This window comes from Sciurus vulgaris (assembly GCF_902686455.1).
Source record: "Sciurus vulgaris genome assembly, chromosome: X".
In the NCBI taxonomy this organism is placed as follows: Eukaryota; Metazoa; Chordata; class Mammalia; order Rodentia; family Sciuridae; genus Sciurus; species Sciurus vulgaris.
Window position 1 is genome coordinate 49,524,462 of NC_136471.1, and position 12,582 is coordinate 49,537,043.

The 12,582-nt window shown below is 37.1% G+C and overlaps 1 protein-coding gene across 1 annotated transcript in view; it reads left to right on the top strand.

The window, feature by feature from the left end:
• Positions 1–8,552: 8,552 nt before the first annotated feature.
• The window catches only part of NOX1 (NADPH oxidase 1), a 33,680-nt gene continuing 29,650 nt past the window's right edge, over positions 8,553–12,582 (top strand). Inside the window, exon 1 of the mRNA XM_079124067.1 lies at positions 8,553–10,024. The gene's annotated coding sequence lies outside the window, so the exon portion shown is untranslated. The remainder of the gene's footprint in view (positions 10,025–12,582) is intronic.

Here is a 12,582-nt window from a genome sequence, read left to right on the forward strand (position 1 = left end):
AAGACAAATCTTCTTAGCTGGCTGGGTATAGTGGGGCATGCCTGTAATCCCAGCTACTTGGGAGGCTGAGGCAGGAGGACAGCAAGTTCAAGGGAGTCTGTGGCTGCTTAGCAAAATCTTGTCTCAAAATAAAAAATAAAAAAGACTTGGGATGTAGTTCAGTGGTATAATATTACTGGGTTCAATCTCCAGTACAAAAAAAAAAAAAAAAAAAAAACAATCTTTTAAAGAACAGGAAGAAGGAGATTAAACCATTTTTTGAGATCGATCCCCAACTTTCTGAATCTTTTCTCCAACCTGTTTAAGTCAGTGACTTTAAGTCCTTGTGGTTTGCGGACCCCTTGGAGCAAAGCACTTGAATCACCTCATGATCCTGTTTAAATGAAATTTCTAATTCAGTGTGTCTGGGGAGAGAATTGGGGTGGATCAAATGGGTCTTAAATCTTCTCCTTTAGGCACTTATTTTGGCTCCAGTCCATTTCCAAATGCCCCACGCGCTCCTCTTCTTCTGTTTTTCAGAGTCCTCTGCTGCAGCAGCCTATTCTAACTACCCTTTTTTGCCAGATACACCTGTTACAGATCTCTGTGTTTTTGCCCCACCTTCAGATTTACCTCTGCTGGCTTCCTGTGTCTCTGGACATGCTCTCTGTGAGAATATGAGTAGCAGGTGATTGTGGGTTGATGAATTACTCCCCCTCCCTCCCCAGACAGAAGATCAACTCCTCACCCCTTCACCACCACGAGGTAGCAATGGGATTGAACCATGGCTTCTGGGGACAGTGCTTTTGCTCAAAGGAATAATTCTGATGGTAGGGATTTCCTGCCTTACAACAGGCTAAGGAAAGAGTTATTTGTAGTGGGATGAGGAGGACGAATATCATTTCAAATTTTGAAAATACACACCATGTTGGAGACTGCTAAACTGACCTACTTAAACTCTTCACCTCCCATTTTCTTTGGTCTCATTAAAAGCAACATTGTCTTTTTTTTAGAAGAGGGGGCTGTGGAACTGTCAAGTGACCAGATATTTCATGGTCAGAGCCAAAGAAGTTCCAATTCCAAAGCAATGGAGGCAACAGAGATCTGAGTGAAGGTTTCTTTGCAGACCATAGTACATTCCATGTTGTTCACTGAAGCATTAAGAATCTTGATATTACTTGACCCATATTCACCTAATAATTCTCCTATAATTTCTCCATGGTAGAATTGAAACTCATTATCCAAACCTATTCATTTAGGCCTGCAACTCAAGCCACAGAATGCCACAAAATAGGATCTTCAAGAGTCGAATTTTCCATATTAGAGGTATAAATGATTATCTACTCTGTATATGACATGACTGTAAAGGATTTCATATCCTTCTCTTGCGTCAGCATCCAAGTTCTAATTTACAATCACATTAACTGTTTTACCAAGGGATTGTCACCTAACCCAAGGATAAGCCACCCCATTCCATAGACTGGCCAGCAACCACATCTGACTTGCAGTATAAGGAAAACTAGATCAATGAAACTTTATCGTAAGGAATAGGAGTTGAGGAACAGGGACAGATCTTGTTAGCACTAGAGTTGAAAGTAAAAGGATGTCATGAAATCATATAGGGGTCAGGACAAAGCAAGATGGTGAAGGAACAGAAAAGATATAGAGAAGAGAGGGAAAGGAATCCATAGATAGAAAAGAGAAGATCCGCCTCAACATATGCCTCCATTTTTCTCAGTGTGTTGGTTTCTGTGTTTTGAATCACGGGGGAGGGGGGGGGAGAAAATAACAATAAAAGAAAAAATGCTGAATTCTGAAGGGATAACTAAATGGTGGACCTAAAACATGGCTTCGGCATAAATAGAACTTTAGAGATCATTCCATCCTTCCTGCTACAGTACTGTGAGCTCCTCAAAGGAAAAAGGTTATGTCTTATTCATATTTGACTTCTTCACAACTTGCATAGAACAGGTAGGCAATAAATATTCAATATAAAATTCAATTTTCTATAAAAATGAAAGTCATCAAAAGATCAGATAGCAGAGTTTGGTAAGTTCCCCGACTTTTTGTCACTGAGGACTTCTTTCCTTTATTTTGCTCCAAAGACTTTTTTAAAAAAATGTTGTCTGCATTAAGTAATAATATTTTTAAAGAAAATGACTATGAACTTTAATCAATTTTCTTATTGTAGAGTTCAAGAGAAAGTTCAGATAAATTATTAGAATGAAGGAGAATTGAGCCAGATTCCTAGAAACAAAGTAAATATATCAATAAAATCCTATATAGATGACAAATAAAAAAATGAAATTAAAAGTACCATTTGCAATGTTATGTAATAAAAATATGAACTATTGTGAATACACAAACAGAAAGATAAATTTTAGACAGTGAAATAATAATGTCATGCAAAGGCATTTCTAAAGACCATTTTGCTGTGTCCCAGCCCTGACGTTTAAGCTTGCTTAGTTCACAAGCCCTTCCGAGCAGATGTGGAGGCTCATCTTCACGATCCTGATGGACACTGAAGACTTGTACGTATTGAGAACTGAAGGGTCTGGGATTTTTACTTACTTATAAGCTGTAGTATGTGAAACTACTTGTGTCATGAATCCTGGCAAAGACACAAGACTCCTGGGTCAAAGATGAAGGACTCTATTACTCATAGCACAGCAGGCAGCATGAGCTTCAGGTTGATTTGCACTGGTTTCTCCTGCCTTTCAAATCCCACAGGGGAGATGTCATCAGAGTAGAGGAGGGCCAGGTGGATGCTACACATAACCTAGTTTTGCTCTGTGGCAGAGAAACACTTAGCTAGAGTAATTCACTGATTTATAGCAAGCAGAAGCAAGCCCACTGTTTATTTGTGTGGAGATATTACTTCATCTCTCAAGGTTGCTAACTGCAAATAGAACTTGAGAAATGGCTTGAGTATAAAGTGGTTTAAGGTCTCACATTCTTAGCATAGCCAGCAAGATTTTTAGGAGCAAAGAGACCTATAGAGGTGTATCACCCCCAACAATGGGCATTTGTTGGTATTGCAGAGTTGTTGGTATCTGCATGGGATAGGTGGTTAGTGACAGAGCAAAATCTTTTTGTAAGTAAAATGGTGCAACCACTATGGAAAATGGTTTGGCATATCCACAATAAATTAAACAGAATTACCATATGACCTATCAATTTCACTCATAGGTATATACCCAAAAGAATTGAAAATAGTGTTCAAACAAAAACATGTATGAAAGTTAATAGCAGCACTATATTCATGATAGCTAAAAGATGGAAGACCCCAAATGTGCCATAAATGAATGAATAAACAAAATTTGGTGTATCCACAGAATGTAATATTATTCATCATAGAAAAGGAAGTTCTGGTACATGGTACAATATAGATGAACCTTGAATACCTATGCCAAAGAAAAGAAACCAGACAGAAAATGTCATGTGATCATATATTGTATGATTCCATTTACATGAAATATTCAGAATAGACAAATCCATACAGGCCAGAAGCAGATACCAGAAAGCCAAGAACAGTTGCTAGGGAGGTGGGGATGGGGAGCAATTTCTTTTCTTTTCTTTTTTTTTTTTTTGGTACCAGGGATTGAACCCAGGGCACTTAACCACTGAGCCACATTCCCAGCCCTTTTTATATTTAGAGACAGGATCTCACTAAGTTGCCTAGGGACTTGCTGAGTTGCTGAGGCTGGCTTTGAACTCATGATCCTTCTGCCTCAGCCTCCCAATCACTGGGATTACATTACCATGCCCATTGGGGAGCAATTTCTTAATGGGCATGGGGTTTCCATTTATGTTGATGAAAATGTTTTGCAACCAGATACTGGCAATGATTGCACAGAATTGTGAATGTACAAAATACCACAAATTATACGCTTTTAAGTGATAAAAATGATGTATTTTATGTGTATCTTACCACAATAAGACCCTTATCGAAGTCCAGGCTTTGCTCCCTCCCACAGAATGGTTAGCTCATAAAGAACTGAGGCAGAATAGTCATGTTTTTGTCCATGTGCAGACTGGAGGACCAGGAAGTACAGGTCCTGGGTATAGCTGTTGCCCTTCAGCATGACTCTTCTCTTACTACATTTAATAGGTGTGAAGATGGCATTTTAGGAGTGAGCCCTAGAGCACCTGGACCATTTCCCCTAATTTATCCAGTGATTCTTTATCCTCTTCCCTACTCCAAGTCTTTCCTGAGTTTCAGGGTATCCATAACCTATTTCTTCTGTGTTTTTTTTTTATTTGCTTGTTTAATCATGAGACTTTGATGATCCATGGTGAAGAGCTCCAAACCAGAGTCCAAATGCTAAACAATCAAATTTTTTTTCTTGATAGTAAAGGACAGCTCAATTGACCAAATTCAGACAGTCTCATCTCATTCTCTCTGGAAGTAAATATTTGCTTTCTGTTCTGAGAGAGATCCCTTCCCCCCAAATTAGCTGAATGCTTATAATACAACAAAGGGAATTTTTTTTTCATTACACAGGGTAATTTTCATATTCCTCTTTATGCTTTACATGTACTTTAAAGGTTTTCTACAGGGATCTGTACTATTTTTGTAATCATAAAAAGTATACTATTTGCTATGTCCAAGTACAGATAAACCACAATGAATCCTGCATGTATATATATCAATATATATAAAATGATAATGCACTAATTAATATTAATATTAATAATAATAATAACCAAAGAAGGGAGATCAGTTGAGTAGAGCAAATGGATGGGAGAGAAGGAAGAAGGAAGAGAAAGAAAAGGCACTAGGAAGGAGATGGAGCAAATTATGTGCATGTATGAATATAGCATAATTAATCCCACTGTTAGTCCCAAAAACTCAAAGGTTGGATGTTTTTTCTAATATGTGGAAGCTAATCCAAAATAAGGGGGGAATAAAAAATAGAAAAATGATCAGTTCAGTAGCAAAGGGAAAGGAAGGGAAGGGTGGAAGGGATGAGATAGGGAAAGACAGTGGAATGAATCTGACCTAAGTTTCCTATGTTCATATATGAATACACCACAGTGAATCCCACCATCATGTATATCCACAAGATACTAATTAAAAAAAAAAAAACTAGAAGTAAATAGAAGAAAGATCAGTAGAGGGAAGGGAACAGGGGAGGAAATAATAGGAGGGGATTGAATTAGAAGGGAATTTTTTTTTTTTTTTTTTTTTTTTGGTACTGGGGTTGAACTCAGGGGCACTCAACCACTGAGCCACATCCCCAGCCCTATTTTGTATTTTATTTAGAGACAGGGTCTCACTGAGTTGCTTAGCACCTCACTGTTACTAAAGCTGGCTTTGAACTCTCAATCCTCCTGCCTCAGGCTCCTGAGCTGCTGGGATTACTGGTGTTTGCCACCACACCGGGCTAGAGGGGAAATGTTTTTTTTTTTTAAAGTAGTTTCCTTCTCTTATTTAAAAGACATATAATTTACATGCTGCTTTTCAAGCAACTAAAATACTTCTAAATCATTTACCTCATAGTGCCTGTTATGTTCGTGGTAGAGGTTGTGAATTGTCAGGTTTAGCTTTGGCAACTTGTGGCTTTGTCTAACTGTCCCAGATAAAGCCAGAAGTTTGGAGGTAGTAAATACGGTTGCAGCAAAGTCCTTTCTTATTGCTTGTAATAGTTTTCTATTGCTCCTACAACAAATTACTACAAAATTGATGGCTAAAAATAACATAAATGTATTATCTTACAATTCTGGATGTCAGATGTGTGCAATGGATTTCATTGGGGGTAAACTCAAGGTGTTGGCAGGCTATATTTCTTCCTGGAATTTCTAGGGGAGAATCCATATCCCTGCCTTTTTCAGTTTCTGGAGACTACCTACATTCCTTGGCTCCTAGACACCTTTCTCTAACTCAGAGTTAGCAACAGCAGATTGTGTTTTTCTCATGTCACTCACTCTGACCTTTATCTGCCTCTCTTTTTTTATTTTTAAAGGATTCTCATGATTACATTAGGCCCATTCATATAATCCTAGTTTGAGGTCAGCTGATTAGTCACCCTAATTCCACCTTCAACCTACATTCCTTTTTGCCAAAGGTCACATTTTCACAGGTTCCAGGGCTTAGGATGTGAACATTTTGGGGGAGACATAGTTCTGCTTATCACATCACAATTTGACAAATGTTTATTGAACACCTAATGTGTGTAGAGAGTTTTGTGTTCTGTCTTAAGGGGCAATGAGGATGAGAGAGGACTCATTCAGAAAAAGGTAAATAACAGAAGATTTCAAAGGCTACAAAAGAGGTAAGAGGAACTCTTGCTATGAAAATTAGAAGAGGGTGTGGTATGATTACTGAGCTGATCAGAAAAAGCTTCCTGGAAGAGGCAGAACTTGCTTAATTAGTTAGAAAGGGTGAGACCAGCAGGGCATGGTGGCCAACGCCTGTAATCTCAGTTACTCTGGAAGCTGAGGCAGGAGGATCACAAGTTCAAGGGCAGCCTGGGCAACTTAATGAGACTGTTTCAAAATAAAATATTAAAAGGGTTGGGGATGCAGTTCAGTGGTAGAGCACTTGCTTAACATGAGAAAGGCCCTGGGTTTGAGCCCTCATACTGAAAGGCAGGAGGCAAGACCTGAATTTTGTTTTGGGGCTTTTTTATAACTTTTTTTTTTTGGTACTGGGGATTGAACCCAGGGGCACTTCAACATTGAGCTACATCCCAAATAAATTTATTTATTTATTTATATTTTGAGATAGAGTTGACTAAGTTGCTGAGGGCCTTGCTAATTTGCTGAGGCTGGCCTCAAACTTTTGATCCTTCTGCCTCATCCTCCTGAGTCTTTCGGATTACAGGACTACACTACCATGCCCAGCTTTACATATACACTTTTGAGTGCAGGCTTTCAATGTAGCAGTTGTACCTGAAAGTACTCAGTGCTATTCAAGTGATGTTTGTAGCACTGAGAAGCTTAAAAAGCACTGTTGTACACATCAGCTCATTTGTTGCTTACCACAGCCCTGTGAGAGAAGTCAGGAAGACAGAATCACATGTATATTTCCACTACTGAGTCCACAGGCCCCTTTCCAAGTCTAGGGCCACTTCCCATGTTCTTTGCTCTTTCCAACTACAGGGACACAGCCTTTTTTCTCTCCTTTTGGTAACTGTCCAAGCCTGGCTTCAGAATGAGACAGTTTCCCCACCTGCACACTTTCTTGGCTGCCATTGAAACCAAACACATAGGCTCTTTTAATTTTAAGATTAATCTGACACTCTGGAGAAAACAAGTGATAAAACTAACAGATTTTAGAGAAGACTCCAAAATCTTACAGTTTATATAATTATGGCCTCTGACCTATAGTTTCTGTTCCTTTTTCAGTGGCAAAAGAATAACATTGGACTTGGTTCCTCTTCTTCTTTATCTTTGCCTTCACCTTCTCCCCCCTCTACTTCTTCTTATACTGGAAATTGAATTTAGGGGTACTCTACCACTGGGCTACATCCCCAACCCTTTTTGTTTTTGAATTTTGAGACGGGGCCTCACTAAGATTTTGTGACTGTTTTGGAATTGTAATTCTCCTGCCTCATCCTCCTGAGTAGCTGGGATTATGGACATGTGCCACCAAGTCCAGCTCCTTGCTTATATTTTCTTAGTGATTACCATCATTATCATCATCATCACAGCAAGCAGCTATGGAGTGCTTTTATATGTCAGGTACTATTCAAATTGCTTTACATATTTTAACTCATTTAATTATCACGACAACCCATTTTGCAGGTAAGTATAATGAGGCAGACTTCAAACCTAGGTAGACTGGTTCTGGAGTCTGTTTATGATCTTCATTCCCCCTTGCCATGTTAAAAAAAAGGAAAAAAGTGGTACTTTATTTTGCTTACTTTATTGTTTATAATTATTTTAAATTCAAATTCATAGAAGATGGATGTTACCACTATACCATACTGCCTCACTACCTCTTCATTACCACCACTTTGACTTCTGCCTATCAATATAGGCCAATATTGGCAAGGATTGCTGGTGGGACTGCAAATTAGTGCAGCCACTCTGGAAAGCAGTGTGGAGATTCCTCAGAAAACTTGGAATGGAACCACCATTTGACCCAGTTATCCCACTGCTTGTTATATACCCAAAGGACTTAAAATCAGCATATTACAGTGATATAGCCATACGAATGTTCATAGCAGCTCAATTCACAATAGCTAGGCTATGAAACCAACCTAGGTGCCCTTCAACAGATGAAAGAAAATGTGGTATATATACACAATGGAGTATTACTCTGTCATAAAGAAGAATGACTTTATGACATTTGCCAGCAAATTGATGAATTTGGAGAATATTATGCTAACTGAAATAATCCAGTCCCCCAAATCCCAAGGTATAATGTTTTCTCTGATATATGGAAGCTAAACCACAGAAAAGGGGGGCGGTGAGGGGAAGAATAGAAGTGCAGTAGATTGAACAATGGGGAATGGAGGGAAGGTCAGGGGGATAAGCAAAGGAAAGACAATGGAATGAATCTGACATAATTTGCCCATGTTTATATATGAAAACCTTACAGTAAATTCCACCACCATGTACATTTATAAGAATGGGACTCTAGCTAGAATGAGATATATTCCATGCTTGTATAATTATTTCAAAATGTATTCTGCTGTCATGTATAACCAAAAAGAACCAATAAAAAATATGGGCTACTATTTGGATACTTTATCCATCCAGTACACTAAGTTACAGATGAAGGAACTGAAGTCTAGAAGAGTTAGACTTTTCCAAGGCAGTATCAATAACAAGTGGGGAGCAGGGGGCCAAACCCAGCTCTATCATAGTGTGTTGTCTTTAAGACTGGCTAGTTTGATGAGGTCTGCTTCAACAAACTGAAAAGAATTGATTTCAAATGATTCCACATGCATCAATCGCTCTTATTATATGGGATGTTTCACTTTGGACACAGTTATTAAGACCAGAATAATATGTTTAAAGGCGCTAAGATCTAAGAGGAAAAAGATGTCTTCCCAACACTATCTTCTATGAATTCGAATTAAACAATAAAATAAGTACAACAAAGTACCATATTTTTCCCATCATGAGTACTTACAATTTTCTTTTAAAAATGCCTCCCATCAAATTCTTTAAAAACTTTTTAAAGAAGTTTTTTTGGTATCCTAAGCACATGTTTAAACTGAAAAGTAATTCAACACCATCTGTTACATATTAATTCCTGGAAGAGGTGTACAAGAATGTAACTGCAAAGGTAAGTTTAGGACAAATGACGACCAAGACAAGTGATCAGGAAGAAGATAGTACAGGTAAGTCAGGGAAGGGTTCTTTGTTCACAACTTACAAGAATCCATCTACCATGGGTGGGATCAACCGTTTACAGGAAGTCTTTCAAAAACACTGTAGCCTACGTTATGACTGTGGATAAGTTACTGATACATTTAAATACTCCCTAGATATCTCCAGGAAGCAGTCACCCTCAAATTTAATCAATGTCAAATAATCTATAAACCTGGGAAATGCAAACACTAAGACAGTCTGGTGAAACAACACAGGGTGGAGGGAGACTATTGTATGTCTGAAGCCAACAGAAAGAAAGCAATTCTTGTATAATTTAAACAAAAGGGAGATGACAGTAAAAAATGTCAGTGTGTCCAGATTTGAGGCATGAATATTTTTGAAGTAACTGGTCTAATCTTATATTGAAGAAGTTCAACTGATCCTGCTACAGCAGCTTAGTAAAGTTTTCCATTATGATCATCTAACTGTCTTTGTCCAAATTCCATGCTCACCAACTTAGCAATTGACTTCCTAATACTCTGATATTGGAAATGGGGGACCCAACCACAGGCACAGAGATCCATTTCAGCATGGTATTTATAATCCTTTAGATAAAACATACATTTTCATCTGGATTATATGTCATTCTCTTCTGAATTACAGGATCTCAAGGTTGGAGGATACTTAAAAGATATTTAATTAACCATACATTTGGTGATGATATTTCTACTGTAAAATAGCTAGCAAGGAATTGTCCATTTTTCCTTGAACATCTCCGGTAAGATGAAAGTCACTATCTTTACTTCTTTGAACATCTGTGTTAAAAAATTGTTTTATATTGAACAAAAATGTGTTACTTTATTTTTTAAAAAAAATTTTTTGCAGTGCTAGGGATTGGAACCCAGGGCCTCGTGCTCGTGAGGCAAGCATGCTACCAACTGAGCTATATCCTCAGCCCTCTTCTTTTTTTTTTAAATAATAGCACAATGGTTTTATTGATAGGCAAAAGAAAAAAATTCTTTCACTTATAAAAGTTTTCGCTTCATTTAACTCAGTATTTTCCCCATTCATTATATGTGAAAGTTTTCTCCCTAAAAATCTGCTTTTTCTTTCTTCAGATAAAAATATCCACCATGGCTGCATCTTACTCTGCCGAGAAAGTAGACGTTCTATCAACAGGTTTTGACCAGGATGTTTCAGTCAGTGGCTCCTTTCTTCAAATGACTCTTTTCTTATTAGTCCTGAGTCTGTGGAGGTTGATAAAACTGCTGGGTTGGCTGATTGTCTTGGCTGGCTGTCACCTTTTCCCATGCCTCTGTTTGAATGGGCTTGATATTGTAGAGCCTCCATTCTTAAGTAGACCCCTTGGGTTCACATACAGCATAATCTAGACCTCTGAAAAAAATATGTGTAAACTCATATCCATGACCAATCTCTTTTCCTGGCTAAATTCCTGAAAATCTTTAACTCCTCCAAATACAGATGCTTTTCAATCATTATACCATCTTGATCACCCTCCCACAAAGAAACTTTAGTTTCTTTTTAAAGGTATGGTCTTTGCCTTATCAACTGTTTTTATACAATTTGCAAAAGGAAGATATTTTCATGACAAGTGGTTAAAATGACTGCCTCTTTCCACTTCAAATTAATTGTTACACTTCCCCTCACATCTAGTGATCCTGGAATGACCACAAGCATTTCAGAAGACAGCTAAAGGATGTTGTGTTGGTGGTACATTTAGTTTGAGTTTAGGAGAATATACACTGTATGGTTCTCTGACACTTCTGTGCATAGTGAACTGATTTCTAGCTACTTTAGTGTAAGAATGGCTTCAAGAAATGCTCCTACCATCTGCTGTGCTAATTTCACTCAGCATTGTCTGACACTGTGCTGTAGGTGTGTTAGGCAGCTAATGAAATGTTATTTTATCGGGCTTGTGATATTAAAGAGATTTTTCAGCTTTTAAAAATAACTTATAGTTGGGGTTGTGGCTTGGTGGTAGAGTGCTTGCCTGGCATGTGTAAAGCACTGGGTTCAATCTTCAGCACCACGTATAAGTAAATGAATAAAATAAAGGTCCATCAACATCTAAAAATATTTTTTAAAAAACTACAAAATATGTTGTATATTGAGCTGTATTTTTACAATGAAAAAAAATTTATGGTATATAAATTATACCTTAATAAGACTGTTAAAATGCGCTACGATTTATTTTCTTTTTTAAAAATAAATATTCTCTTTTGTGACTAATACAAAGTAAAGTAAGAATTTGTAGCTGGGTATCTACTCAAACTCACAATAAACATTCTACTTAAGGGTGGAAGAAAGAATCCTCTTTGAGACTGGAAGTTAGGCAAGGGATCACTATTACTGCTTTTGTTCAACTTTGTACTAGATGTTATATTGAGTCCAGTAACCCAAGAAAAACAAATAAAAGATGTAAGAATAGGGAAGGAAGAAAAACCATGATTAGAGCCAAAACTATAACTGTGGTTATATAAAATAATAAAGACTAAATACAGAAATATTGCTAGAATTGACAAATGAGTTTAGAACTGTTGACAGAAATAAAAATCAATGTATAAAAACCAGTTGCATCTATATAACAGCCCAATTAAAATAAAAATATAGAATTTAAAATTGCATAAAATATGTACAATATTTAGGAATTAACATTACAGGAAAGTACAAAAGGCCAAGAGTATTCAAAAAACTCTTGAAGAGCAAGGTGGGAAAATCTGTCCTATCAGATATTAAGACTTATTATAAAACCATAGTAATTAATATGAATTAGGGCAGTAGCATGAAAGAATTGAATAGAGAGCTCAAGAACAAGCTTACATGTATGTAGACATTTGATATATGATAGAAATGACATTTTACATTAATAAAGAAAGTGTACTTTTCAAAAATGGTGCTGGGATGATTAGTTTTCCATGTGAAAAATAGTCCATTGAAACTTTCACACTATACATTAAAGAAAAAAACCCATGTGAATTCAAAATATAAATGTAAAAAAGCAAAAATAAAAAATTTTAGAAGGAAATATACTATCTTGATCGAGGATAGTAATGGATTTCTGAAAAAAAGACACAAAGTATATCTCATAAATGAAGGAAAATACTGGTAATCAGAGTACATTAAAACTAAGAACTATTTATCAGAAAATAGTATTGAGTGAAAAGAGAAGCCATAAACATAACCAGTAAAGGACTAATATCAGATTGTAAATAGAACTTTAAAAGTAGACCAATAGAGCTGGAAACAGTTGCTCAGGAGGCTGAGGCAGGAGGATCGAGAGTTCAAAGCCAGCCTCAGAAACCTCGAGGCGCTAAG